The 12919-nt window shown below is 33.2% G+C and overlaps 1 pseudogene; it reads right to left on the reverse strand.

The window, feature by feature from the left end:
- Nucleotides 1-10131: 10131 nt before the first annotated feature.
- Nucleotides 10132-10912, reverse strand: LOC149199763 (uncharacterized; annotated as a pseudogene).
- Between the last annotated feature and the right edge of the window lie 2007 nt (nt 10913-12919).

Here is a 12919-nt window from a genome sequence, read left to right on the forward strand (position 1 = left end):
AGAACAAGCAGCAACAGAAATGGCGGAATTGGCGCAGGGAGTTCCAAATTTAAGGAGAGAATTGAGAATAATGCAGATTACTTTGGAGATGCAGGGCAAAAAGATGGAGGAAATTCAGGCGATGATCAAGGAAGGACACCTAGGAGCCAACCGAGAAGCTGATCAACAGCCAGCAGCTGGAGTTCCATGAAATCAGATATGCATTAATTTTGATGAATTTTCAAAGAATAGTTAAATCTAAGATCCTCACTGTTATAGATAGGGAAATATGTTATATGCATTTAAGTAGTAAGAGTAAGTGTAAAGACTGTTTAGTTTATTTAGCTTGGACAAACAGAATCTGGACTTATTATTTTTGGCTGGCAATGAAAGACTTAAGGTGGCAGAGATACCCGGTTTCCCATAAGGGCGAGGTGAGGCCACCATGATACTGTAATGTTTTGGTTTTTGATAATAGAAAGAAGTACCACCACAGTTTACAAAAAAAAAATATGTAATGCTATTTGTTAGAACCGGTCACTCTGACAACTGCAAATTGAAGCTCGAAAGATTCAAGATGAAGATACCAAGTTTGGATATAATTTTAGAAGAAGTTGATGGAAAAACAAGGTAAAAGATTGTGTTAAAATAAAACATAGTCAATATTATGTTGTATTATGAGTCACACATCTTAATTGTAAGCAAGTTTATGTAATGTTTTATAGTGGTCATTGGAAAATACACCATTGGAAAATGTATTTCTTTTTTGTCTCAGTTGTGATTCTTGCTATGTCAAGGAGTATGTTCCTATTAGTTAGGGGTTTTTTTCTAGATTGGTGTGTGGTTGAGATAATCTCTCAACCAAGTGATTGTGTGTCCAAGATAGTTTCCCTATCTTGAGACCACACTCCATATAATTATTTGTAACATTATTTGACTAATGAAACACATAGATTTCCTTACAGATATTATGAAATTATCCTACACTAAATATTTTAAAAATATTCTTAGTAATAGTATCATATGGCACGTTAAAGATTATTTCAAAAATAGTTATGATTTTCTAGTTATGTGATATTAGTAAGACATAAAATTGATCTATAGCATTGTAACAAAATCTATTTACAAGTTAAAGATCTTTAAAATAAAATGAGCATAAATCTTGAGAGTTAAAAATAATATTACATGAATTTTTTTTAATGTATATATATTCAACGTATATATATTTTAATTAATAATAATAATAATAAATTAAAATAATATTAAAATTTATTTATTTTTAAAATTTTTAATTTTGGTAATGTCAAATTTACCCTATTTTAATATTTAATCATTCAATTTATATAATCCCAAAAAATTCAATATTATTATTATCTTATATATAATAAAAATAATATAACATGAATACATATCAGAATATTTTTCCCTAGGGAGAAAATATCCATAACCGTAAAGCATATTTTTTCCTCTTCCACTTTGAAAACCTACCGACTCGAAAAACACATCTCCATGTGAAACGAAGACTTCTTTAACAACAAATTGTCTTTCGCTATGTTTGTCGTTTAGAGTTGCAGCCGACTTAATCATTGCCAAAATTCCCTTGCCCGTGTCCACACCGATGCGAACAAACCCCTTGCTCCGTCTCTTTGATATGGAAGTTGAATTTTGAAATAGTGTTGTCAAATCTTTTGAACAAATCCCTTGATGTGTTTCTGCTCTGTCTCTTTGATATGGAAGTTGAATTTTGAAATAGTGGTGTTAATCTTTTGAAGAGATAAACACCTTTATAATTAAAATTTAAGGTTGGGGAGTTTTACCAAAGAGAAAATATGTAAAGGGGTAAAATGGGGAAACGAGTGCTTTATGCAAATAAAACATCGGTTTGTCCTAAGGATAAGATTTCTATTTGTACTAGATCAAAGTTGATTAAAACATTTGATATGAGTATAATCCTCACCTGTGCTTTAAATGTCTTATTTGTGAATGAGATGGTGTCCTCACCTGTGCTTACACGTATTAATTGTGAATGAGACGGTGTTAATGAAAAATTTTAATTTACGGCAGTGTTAGGATCTCTATTTGTACCAGATCGAACTTGATTAAAACATTTGATACGAGTATAATCCATAGCTTCGCTTACATGTCTTATTTGTGAATGAGATCTTGTTAATGGAAAATTTTAATTTCCGGCAGTGTTTTTGATTCCATCACAGCCTTTTTTACTCTATATATATATATTTTTTATATGGGTTGTATTAAAATATGGGTTGTATTTGGGGATGTGTTTTGATGTTAATATTTCTTTTAGGGAATAATCTTGTGTAGTGTTTTTTTATGAGTGAAATTTTATTAATGGGCTAATTAGGTTTCTTTTATATCTTAAATTTTTTTTTATCTAATTAATTAGAAAAAAAATTATTATTTTTTTCACACAAATACAATAAATGGATAACATTCCATATATATATATATATAAATAAAATTACAAATTATCTATAATTTTTTCAATCAAAATAAGCACTCTATTAACTACAAAGTAGATGTTAAGGGAGAAGAATTCATTATAACAAGATGTTTTGATCTAACAAGCTTTGCAAAGTAGTTTCATAATACATAACTATTATAATGACAATACACAATGTGTAATGTAACAACATTAAAAAGATGATCTATGAAGGATTGGTCTTCAGACTAGGTGGGGGTGGGGGAACCTAATTGAGTTAAAAAAAATATAGATAACTCTATTTTATAAAATAGAAATATAACAACAATTTTGAAAATTTGCATAGTTAATCTATACGAACTAAAAAAATTATATGATAATGTTTGAGCTTAAATTATTATATATTAAGATATATTTTATATACTCATTGGTAAGATTTGAACCATTATGGTGACTGCATTGTTAACTCATTTTTACTAATGGAGCAAGTCTTCGTTGAGAAAGTGTGGTTGGTTTAAAGTGTATCATGTTGTTGTTGAATGATTGGTGAATGGATAAAGAAGAGGTGCTTTAGTGATAAATTATAAGAATAAATCATTACAAACAATTAAATTAATTATAATAAAAAATTAATAAAATAGTATAAATATGTCATCCAAGTTTTGATTTTGATTTCATAACTATAAATAAATGTATGTATCTCTATTTCAATTGACTATTTTTTGTGCAAAGGCCTCCTACTGTAATGTTGTTTTGGGAGATTCATCCACTAGAGCAAAGTAGAACCCAACATCAACACCTCATTATTCACCCCATAGGAAAACCTCTACAACTAGAAAAAAATTAATCCCATATGATGATAAAAAAAAATTAGACATATTGTGTCAAAGTTGAAATCAAAATCATTGTCTCCTAATGACAATGGAAATACCCAAGTATGAAGTTAGATTCGATAAAATAGTGGGGTTTATTCAACACATGAAGGATCATTCATTGTTCTTCAAATTCATAGGCATATGCCCATCAGAGCATGATCTAGTAGTATGGATAAAGAAAAAATGGCATCCAAAAGGACACATAGATCTAGAGCCTGTAGCTAAGGAAATTTTCATAGTGATCTCTACCAATCTTTAAGAGTGAATGTGAGTTTTTAAAAATGACCCTTATTTCTTCAACAACATTGGTCTCTTCTCGAGACTTTGTACTCCAAGATACTACCTAGAAAGGAAAAATTCTTGGTGACCCAATCTAGTTTATATTAGTCTCCCTTCCAAAGAAGTATTGGGAAGAAGAAATATTTGAAGGCAGAAAAAAAGGAAATATATACTTCTCCAAAATGTTAGAGGTTACCAAGAGTGGAAGGTATGTAGCACATGCCAGAACTTGCATTTACATGTAATTTTTTTAGACCCCACTAGAATCAATATAGATATTGTATCATGGTGAAGACTTGATGAAACCTTTGGATTAACAGCATGTCCCTTTTCATTGCATAGGTCACCATGCGTAGAACCATCTATCCAAAGAATTCCATTTCAACCTAGCTCACTATAACACCATCATAGACCCCAACCACAAACCTTGAGGGCTTCTATAAAGTAAATACAAAAAGGGGAAAATGAAGCCTATGTTATCTCTACAAGGGAGCACTTCAATCCAAGAAAACTTTTGGATATTTAAAAGTAACAAAACAAATGGAAAAGGAACTAATGTAGAATCCACAAAGCTCAACATCCCAGTAAAACCCAAAACGAGATGCATTGATAAAAAATGGAAAATTTTGGAAAACTCAAAGGAGCTTCCAAAATAGTTTCAAAGATATGGACATGGATGAAATGACCTTATCATTAATAATAGAAGAGTGGAAAGCGAAAGAACCAAGGTAAATCTATTAACTATAGGTGATGGTCCTCCATCAATCTTGCTTTAAAGTGAAAATGAAGTGAAGCCCCTACTTCAATTAGAACAAACTCGTTAGATTCAGGACCAAAGGTCCATGCTCACTCATTAAAGGACACAAGTAAGCAATCCAAGGAGTAAAAGGAAATATGTGGAAATACCATGAAGGAATTGATTTAGGAAGCGAGAGAAAGCTAGAAAAAATTGTAAAGGTAATGTTGATCTCAAAGGTATTTTCTTCCTCCCAATGGAAATTATATCATCAAACATCAGGGGCATCAACTACAAAGGGAACCATAGGCTCCTCAATGATTGATGGAGCACTAGCAGTTCTATGGAATCTTATAGTTGTAGAATTCACCAATTGGTTTGATGCCCATCCCATCATTGTTGGGTGCTCTAGATTATTAGAGTCAAGTTAATATCATTCCTTTTCACTATCTATGGTCCACATATAATAACAAAAAAGGTTGATTTTCTAAACTACCTCTCTCAACTTAGAAAGCTAATACAAGAGGACACATGCATAACTAGAGGAAATTTCAATATGATTAAAGAATTGGAAGGAAAGAAGGGAGGTATTAGATGCCTAGAAATTGATTCTGATTTCTTCAAGAAAACCATTATATATTTGAGCATCATTTATGTTAACATAGTCAATGACGCGTTGACTTGGAATAAAAAAACACGAGGTAAGCACCAATCACTTATTGTCTTCATAGATTTATTGTTTCTAAAACCCTTCCTTAAAATTATATCTTTATTGAAGAATCTATCTTCCCTCCTCTAACTTTGACCATTTGCCCATATACCTTGAGCTAGACTAAAAAGAAACCCCCAATAACCAACTCTTCATGTCTGATAGCTTTTGGCTTCAAGATCCCTCCTCTGTAGAAGAAGTCAGCTTATGGTGGTAAGATATAGAACTCACCAACCCCTACTCCTTTTTTAAATTTCAATAAAAACTTAAAATCCCTATATTTCATATTAAAAAACATAATAAAGAAGAGCTTGGGAATATATTCCAATCCAAATAGAAATTTGGAAGTTAGATGGATTCCATTCACCAATAAATAATTTTATAAGGGTGCACCAATGATCTCGCCGAGTATGAAGGAAGCATGTTAACATATCTAAAGGAATGAGGAAAGAAAGAGGAGACACAATGGAAACAAAAGTCCCAAATCAATTGGCTAAAGGAGGGTGAACAAAATACAAAATTATTTCAATATTCCATGATAAAACATCAACATCGTAACATATTTTTCTCATTGTACGATGGAATAGGTAAGAAATTAACTGATTAGAAGGACCTTCAAAAGTAGCTCACATGATTTTATAATAATATAATGAAAGAATCCCTTCCTAATTTCATTCAAGCAATTGAAAAGATTCTAGCATGTATCCTTATTTTGGTCACTTCTGAGCATAATGAAGCCCTAATGAGTGAAATTTACTTTAAGGAAGTGGAAGAGGTAGCAATGCACATGCCAAAAAATAAATTTTACAATCCATATGCATTCACCATAGATTTGTTCTAAGCACTTTTTTTTTTTTTTTTTTTTTATTGCAGAACAATATCCAAGAATTAGTCAAAGAATCCAAAAACCTAGTTCAGATTTACTAACTGTGAATGCCACCTTTTGTACCTTAATTCCAAAAATTAGCTATGCCATTTATCAAAGCCATTGCTTACCAATTTATCTATGCAATGTAATAAACAAAATCAAATTTGCCAATCGGTTGAATCCCTACTTCCTTCTCCAGTTTTGGAAGAAAAATTAGGATACCTTAACATTAACATTTCTTTCCCTCATATAACCATATCAAAATGATCATTATCCCAAACAACACCCACCATATAGACCATTTCAAAGACTATTTTTAGATATTCAATTTATCAGTTAAGTTGATCTAATTCCAAGTATCATTTCCATTCCATTAAACATGCTACGTAGTTTAATGTACAAACGAAATTATTACGAAATTATTTGTGACTTGCTTGTGTTGAAACTTTTGATTCACACTAGTTTGATTTATTGCAACACTTCATAAATTGTTTCACGTGTTATCATTTACGCTCACCTTGGTATCACTTTGAGAGTATGAAGTTCTCCTTTTGACCCTTGGAACCCTTTGTCTAGTATCTTTAGTTCTCTAGGCTCTTGAACGTGTGTACTGTTATGGAATTTCTTTTCATTTTTTCAAAATGTAATATTATGTGTTCTTTGTAGAAACAATTGTATTATATCTAATGGAAGTTCTTAGCATATATATATATATTTATATTGTGTAATTAGGTAGTATTTATACTAATTTTTGTCAAAAATACATACAAATATTGCTATCAATACTAGCCTGTAACTAAGGAAACAAAACTAGTACTACAATACTATGGTTTAAGTCCACACGAACCATTTGATGATAGTAATAAAACTAGAAAGACAGAAATACCTCAAACAATCTAGTAATCAACTAATAAACTAAGAGCCTACTTCTCCTATCGTTGAAGCCTTGTTGCCGCTACTATGAATAATACAAATTTTCCTAGAGAGAATTTATATACGTGATGAGTCCATGTGGATGGTGTGTAGAACTTCAATATCCTATTTTGAATTGGGGAACTCCAAGTCTTCTATAAAAAATTATCATAGAGAGAATTTATATACATGATGAGTAAATGTGGATGGTGTGTGGAACTTCAATATCCTATTTTTAATTGGGGGAACTCCAAGTCTTCTATCTTTTGGAAAACCCCATCATTGAACTTCCTCATATGTTTTTACAATTCATCAATGCATAGTACAATCTCTTGTTATATTTATGAGCATTTAGAACACTTTTTCTCTTATCGTCTTTAGTTATAATTACATCAATTATTTTCATATACTTAATTTTCCTAATTTTAATGCCTTTAGTATGTATAACCCAACTTCCTACCTCTTTCGCAATTTCAACATTATATTTAAATCTGGTTTCTATCCTTACTTCTCTTTCCACCATTTAAATTTCTCTCTAAATGCAAAAAAAGGTAATTTACACCTACTTAATTGTTAATTTTTCTATTAAATATTGAATCCTTGAACTTAAAGGGTGGTGACTTCCCCCTTCTTCCCCAATTACCCCTATCAAGAATTTTGGGACAGAGTAGCATATAGGCAAGTAAAACATATTAAAGCAATTTGTGACAGAGTAACATATATGGAAGTAAAACATATTAAATATATTAATAATATAATTGTTTATAACTAAATTAATATGTTAGGGCTACAACGTTTATAAGTTAACGCTTTCTTTCATGGGAGTGATCACTATAATAATATTAGCATATAATATTTTATCGGCTTCATGGGTTATTTGGATTTATCCCTTCTAATATAATTTAATGGTGGTTCATCACGAGTAATAATAGGTGCTTCATGAATATCATAATGGTTTGTTTTACTAATAGGTGCATCACAAGAATTATAAGGATTTTTGTGATCCTAACAACAGATTTTGCTGATGACAATATGGTGAATCCAACAACAGAAGTTGCTGATGAAAATTTGGTGAATCCAGCAACAGAGCTTACAGGGCAATGACGCTGCCATTGGAGCAGTCAATGCTATGGTGAATCCAACAATTAATATTGTTGATGTAAATTTTGATGAAGAATTGTTGGCTAATGATGAATGGTTGCAGGTGATGCAACAAAAACATCATATTGACATGATGCTATTTGGTGAGATAATCCCACTTGAATCTGAAAACCAAGTGGAAGACAACCTGTTTGCAGCAACACAGGTTAGTAAAGAAGTGGAAGAGACAGAGATAGAGACAGAGACAAAGACAAAGAAGGAAGCCCATAAAAAGAAAACAAAGACAGAGGAAGAAAAGGAAGCGCAACAGGAGAAATCTCTCATTGTAGAGCAAAAGGAACAAAAGCAATGCGGTTCTGCAAATATTTTTAATTTTAATGTTGATTTTTAGTGTGCTAGGTAAACAAAACAATTATAAAGAAGAATTAAATTTCCTTGAAGCATGGCTTGCAACACCATGCCTTCATAAAGTCTGCCTAGAAGATGCATAATTGCATGTTGAAGACATCTTGGATGATGAGAACATCGATTAAATTTTCAAGTATTGGAGTCCTGAAGAGATGGAAATGTATTATTGTCTTATGTTACAACAAATTGATGATGGAAAGCGCACTACAAGAGATAATATGTGGCAGTAGCCCACATACAACTTGTTTTTTGAAGAACTTCAAGATATTCTTAGACAACCTGGAAGAATGGAAGCCCTGCACCAACAAATGAAGAAACTGAGGTTTGAAGGATACAACAAAGAGAAAAAGCTGAAACAATTTAGAGACTATAGGATCTGGAAAAAGAGAAGAAGGGATACAACAAAGAGAAAAAGCTGAAACAATTTAGAGACCATAGGATCTGGAAAAAGAGAAGAAGAAAAGTAAATGTAGTTGAAGTCAATTTTTTAGTTTGTAAGCCTAGCTCACACATAGACCAACACATATCTTAATTAAATTTTATGTGGTTGAAATTAAGGGGGAGTGTTGGAGAATCTAATTCGAACCCACTGTTAGGTGTGAAAATTGTCCCTCCAAGTCTCCTAGTTCAGTTTCATTTAGTCCATTTTAAATCGAGTTTCACTCGAGTCATTTATTAATGATGTTTCCAACATAATCTTATTTCACTGATTCCTAATACTGAGAAGAGTAGTCCTCTGCTCCACGTTTTGTTCTTTGCATTTTTTGTCAATTCACATGCTTTTTGCCATGGCATCAATCACATGAGAATTAATGTGGGCGTGATAAAAAAACAAAAAGATTAAATCTAAGTGAGGGTTGGTTTGTTCTTGAATTGCCTACCACATCCATTGATGTTGTTGATTAAATTCCAATGAAAATATTCTATAAAATCTCTGGGGAAATAAAGTCAAAAGTCACTTATTGCAATTTATAAGTGAGATATAAATTTACCACTTACATTGAATATCTGAACCAATAGTGTCGTCCATATCTATTTTTGCAATTAAATACCAATAGGCGTGCAGTTTGACGTCCCGCAGAACGTATTTTGACCTTTTAAACATATTATATGGTGCTTAAAAAAATTCGAACATCAAAGTGACTGGTTAAAAAAATTTGACGTTTTAACCATAAATTTAACCATCATAATCTCGAGTACCCATATTTGAGTTGGGTACCAAATTGTGAATAGTTGCATAGTTTACAAGTTGAGCTACTGGGACTCGTTAAAAGTTCGCATAATTTAACTCGATCGGTGAGTACGGTCGGCTCGCTAGCTAATTGATTTCATGCTTGTAGTCGGTGTTATTAATTTTCACCAAGATGTCTTGCATATCTAGAATTTTACCAAAGTACAACCACCATGAATGGTGGTTGGCCTTGGTCAGCATCTCACAATGACTAACATTTAAAGCTAGCATGGTATGACATCTACAACCTGAGGGACTACGTTTGGTTTTAATGGCAATTAATTATCAAGTCTCATCATGTCCAACCACTTCTATTCTTGTCGCGGACTAAAGGGTATTAAAATCTGAAACTTGACTTCATCATTTCATTCGTCGTTTTATTTTAGAAATAGGAAATCTAAATTTTGGAGTTTGAAAACACTTACAAGATGACAAACTGCCAACCTACGTTCAGTTGAAGTGCACCCTATAACCAGGAGGAAAAAGAATTTGTATCCCTAGGATAAATGAATTTGTGATAATCATTATTGGCAGTTTGTAACATATAGAAGTTGACGAAGAAATTGATCGTAAATAGGTGCATTATTATGTTACTCCTCTTCGCAATACGTCACCGATTCAAAATCCCCAAATCCTTGCGGGCTAGAAAAATAAATAAATAAAAACATAGTCAGAAACAACATACGTACATTTCTACGTCTGAATCTATATATATTGCTTCCAACTTGTTGCCATAAGTTAATTATATCCGTCGCTTGGTTAAGAAGAATGATTGTGCGCTTTTGAGATTCCCAAGATATGCTCTCCAGCTTGGCTTTGAGTTCTTCCCATGCATCCTTCCTGGCCAAAGCAAGAAGGGCCTGCGCTAATAGTCACATGACCAAGAACCACCTGATTTAGAGCAAGCCCTATGTTATTCTCAAGCCAACTTAACTTCAATAAAACCCTTTGCTTCCTGGGAGTCTTCACCACCACCTTAACCTTACCCTTCTCCTCCTCTTCTAGTGCAGGCTTTGGCTGTGACTGTGCCTCCACTTGGGATTCCTTGAGAATCACACATTGTTGATTCCTCTTCCCACTTTCCTTTTCCATTTGTGGGATTTTGATGCGATACCCATATCCATCCCCAATTCTATGTCGTTTGGCACCATAAGCAGCAGTAACAGAGCTTGAAATAATGGCTTGGACAGACCTAAAATGAATTGCACATGCATAAGAAGAAGGTGTAGGAGAACGGGGCCAAGTAGAAGGAATGGTGCATGGGGATGGAAGAAGTCTGGATGAAAGTCTGGAAAGAGAGGCATAAGGTGGTAATGAAATGGTGGATGATATTAAAGGGCTAGCCAACAGGTTTTCTGGGCTTCTAATCATTCCTCCTCATGACAATAATGTAACCCCTATGATTGATTCCTCGTGACAATAATGTAATCCATGTGATTGATAGGAGGCTTGAGGATGACAGAGGTGATATTGTGTTTTACTGTGTTGATTTTTGTGTTTGTTTCAACAATCATCGTAGGAACTGCGTTTGTGATACTAGACATAATCGGATTGTAGAAACATGTCTGATTCACATTGCTGAAAACACTACTGTGAGTTTTATATGATTTTGTTTCTGTCGTACTTCTGAAAAACCTACACTTATGGGTTAAATCCTACACTTACTGATATTTTGAAAATAGGTACATTTTGAAGCAGTGTAGGGCTGAGAAAGTCTGACATGGGTTCATTTTTTAATCCAAATTATTTGTCATTGTAGATGGAATTATTGCAGTCTACTCCCTTCTACAAGGCTTGAGGTGCTTTTTAAACTTGTATATGCAAATCATTATGTTGAGAAAGACATTGGCTCGGGCAAATCATCTGAGTGTCTATTTTAGTGTTTTGCACTACGAGAGAAGTCTCATAGATACTGTATGGCTTCACTAGCACATAAATGGTAAAAAAAATCTTAACTACGTCATAAACCCTTGGTATCGGTTGAATTGGTCATCTATTCTTTGTGCATTTCATAGTATTGTAACCAGAAGATTCTACTTCGATTTGTGCATTTCATAGTATTGTAACCAGAAGATTGTACTTGGATTTGTAAGTAACTAATGAATGGTATGAACTTGAAGTTTCTCAATAAGTCCAATCGAGTTTAAGTATTTGATCCCATTGCTCTCTATGGCTTGGATTTTGATGCAGAGCATCCAGCTCAGGGAGGTCATGGCTGGAGTGTTTGTCTTTGCAAACAGATATGTTTCAATTAGTTTTTTTTTAATTTTCATTTAAATTTCTAGGAACGGGTGCCCACTTTTAGTTTTTGTTTACGTTTTTTTTTTTGTTTTTTTGTTTTTTTAAATTTACTTTTAGACTACAGTGAAGAAAGAATTTAGACTACAGTGAAGAAAGAACAATCGTCAAAGTATAACTAAATGTAACCACTGACAATTTAATAATTGTACAGTGAGTGTTTACAAAAAGCAGGAAGGAAACAGTTACTGTAATTTTTGACCATCATAGTATTGAATGAAATGAAGCACGAAAACATTCTGAAGAACAAGAAATCTGAACTCATATATTGCAACTTAAATATTTTTGCCTAATCTAGTTAAATTCATTTTCTTTCCCAAATCATAACGATCACAGAGAGTGAATAGTAAAGACAGAAGCAAGAAGAGCATCCGGACAAGTTCAACAAGACAACGGAGCGGGCTTGTAGAAGGAGTAAGAAAATCACTATCGAAGGAATAAACAAACATCTACAGGTACCAATAGAACTCAAATCATTTTCATTGCTATTTAATTACAAAATGAAATCACTGTATATATATATATATATCAGTGTCGAATATCACCAGTCCAAAATACAGTCCCCAAGTACAGGGTAGCCTTGCGAATAGAGTTCCTCCATTAACAGTGCCAAACACAAACATTAGGTCACCATAGGACCGATACAATTATAAATCATAAGTTAAATCGCCGGAAGCATAAATACACAGTGAGGCCAAGACACAGTGAAGTCGAACAAACCTTCAATGACAGTGCCATAAAATACTGTCTACAACAAACACCTCGGACATACAAACAGAGGAATAACCAGGAGCGACCCTACCCGATACGAGTGTAGGAGACATGGCACGAGTCCAGTGAACGGAGAGCCCGGTCGCACACCTGCATGGCCACAAACAGGCCATTAGAGCTAGAAAAATAAAACCATAAATATAGAACTGTAAGGAGAGGTAAGGGTTTTCCGAAGAACTTACTGAAGGAGCCTAGCCTGTGCGAACAAGTGAGGAAGCCACGGACCAAGGTCATGGCCGTAGAGTGCTCAATGCCCACAAGGAGAAAAACAGTTAGAGATAGAAGAAAACGAGGCAAAAATGTATAGCA

This window comes from Pinus tabuliformis, chromosome 2_1 (genome assembly GCF_031772625.1).
Source record: "Pinus tabuliformis cultivar Carrire ecotype Pingquan chromosome 2_1, CPIR1, whole genome shotgun sequence".
Taxonomy (NCBI): domain Eukaryota; kingdom Viridiplantae; phylum Streptophyta; class Pinopsida; order Pinales; family Pinaceae; genus Pinus; species Pinus tabuliformis.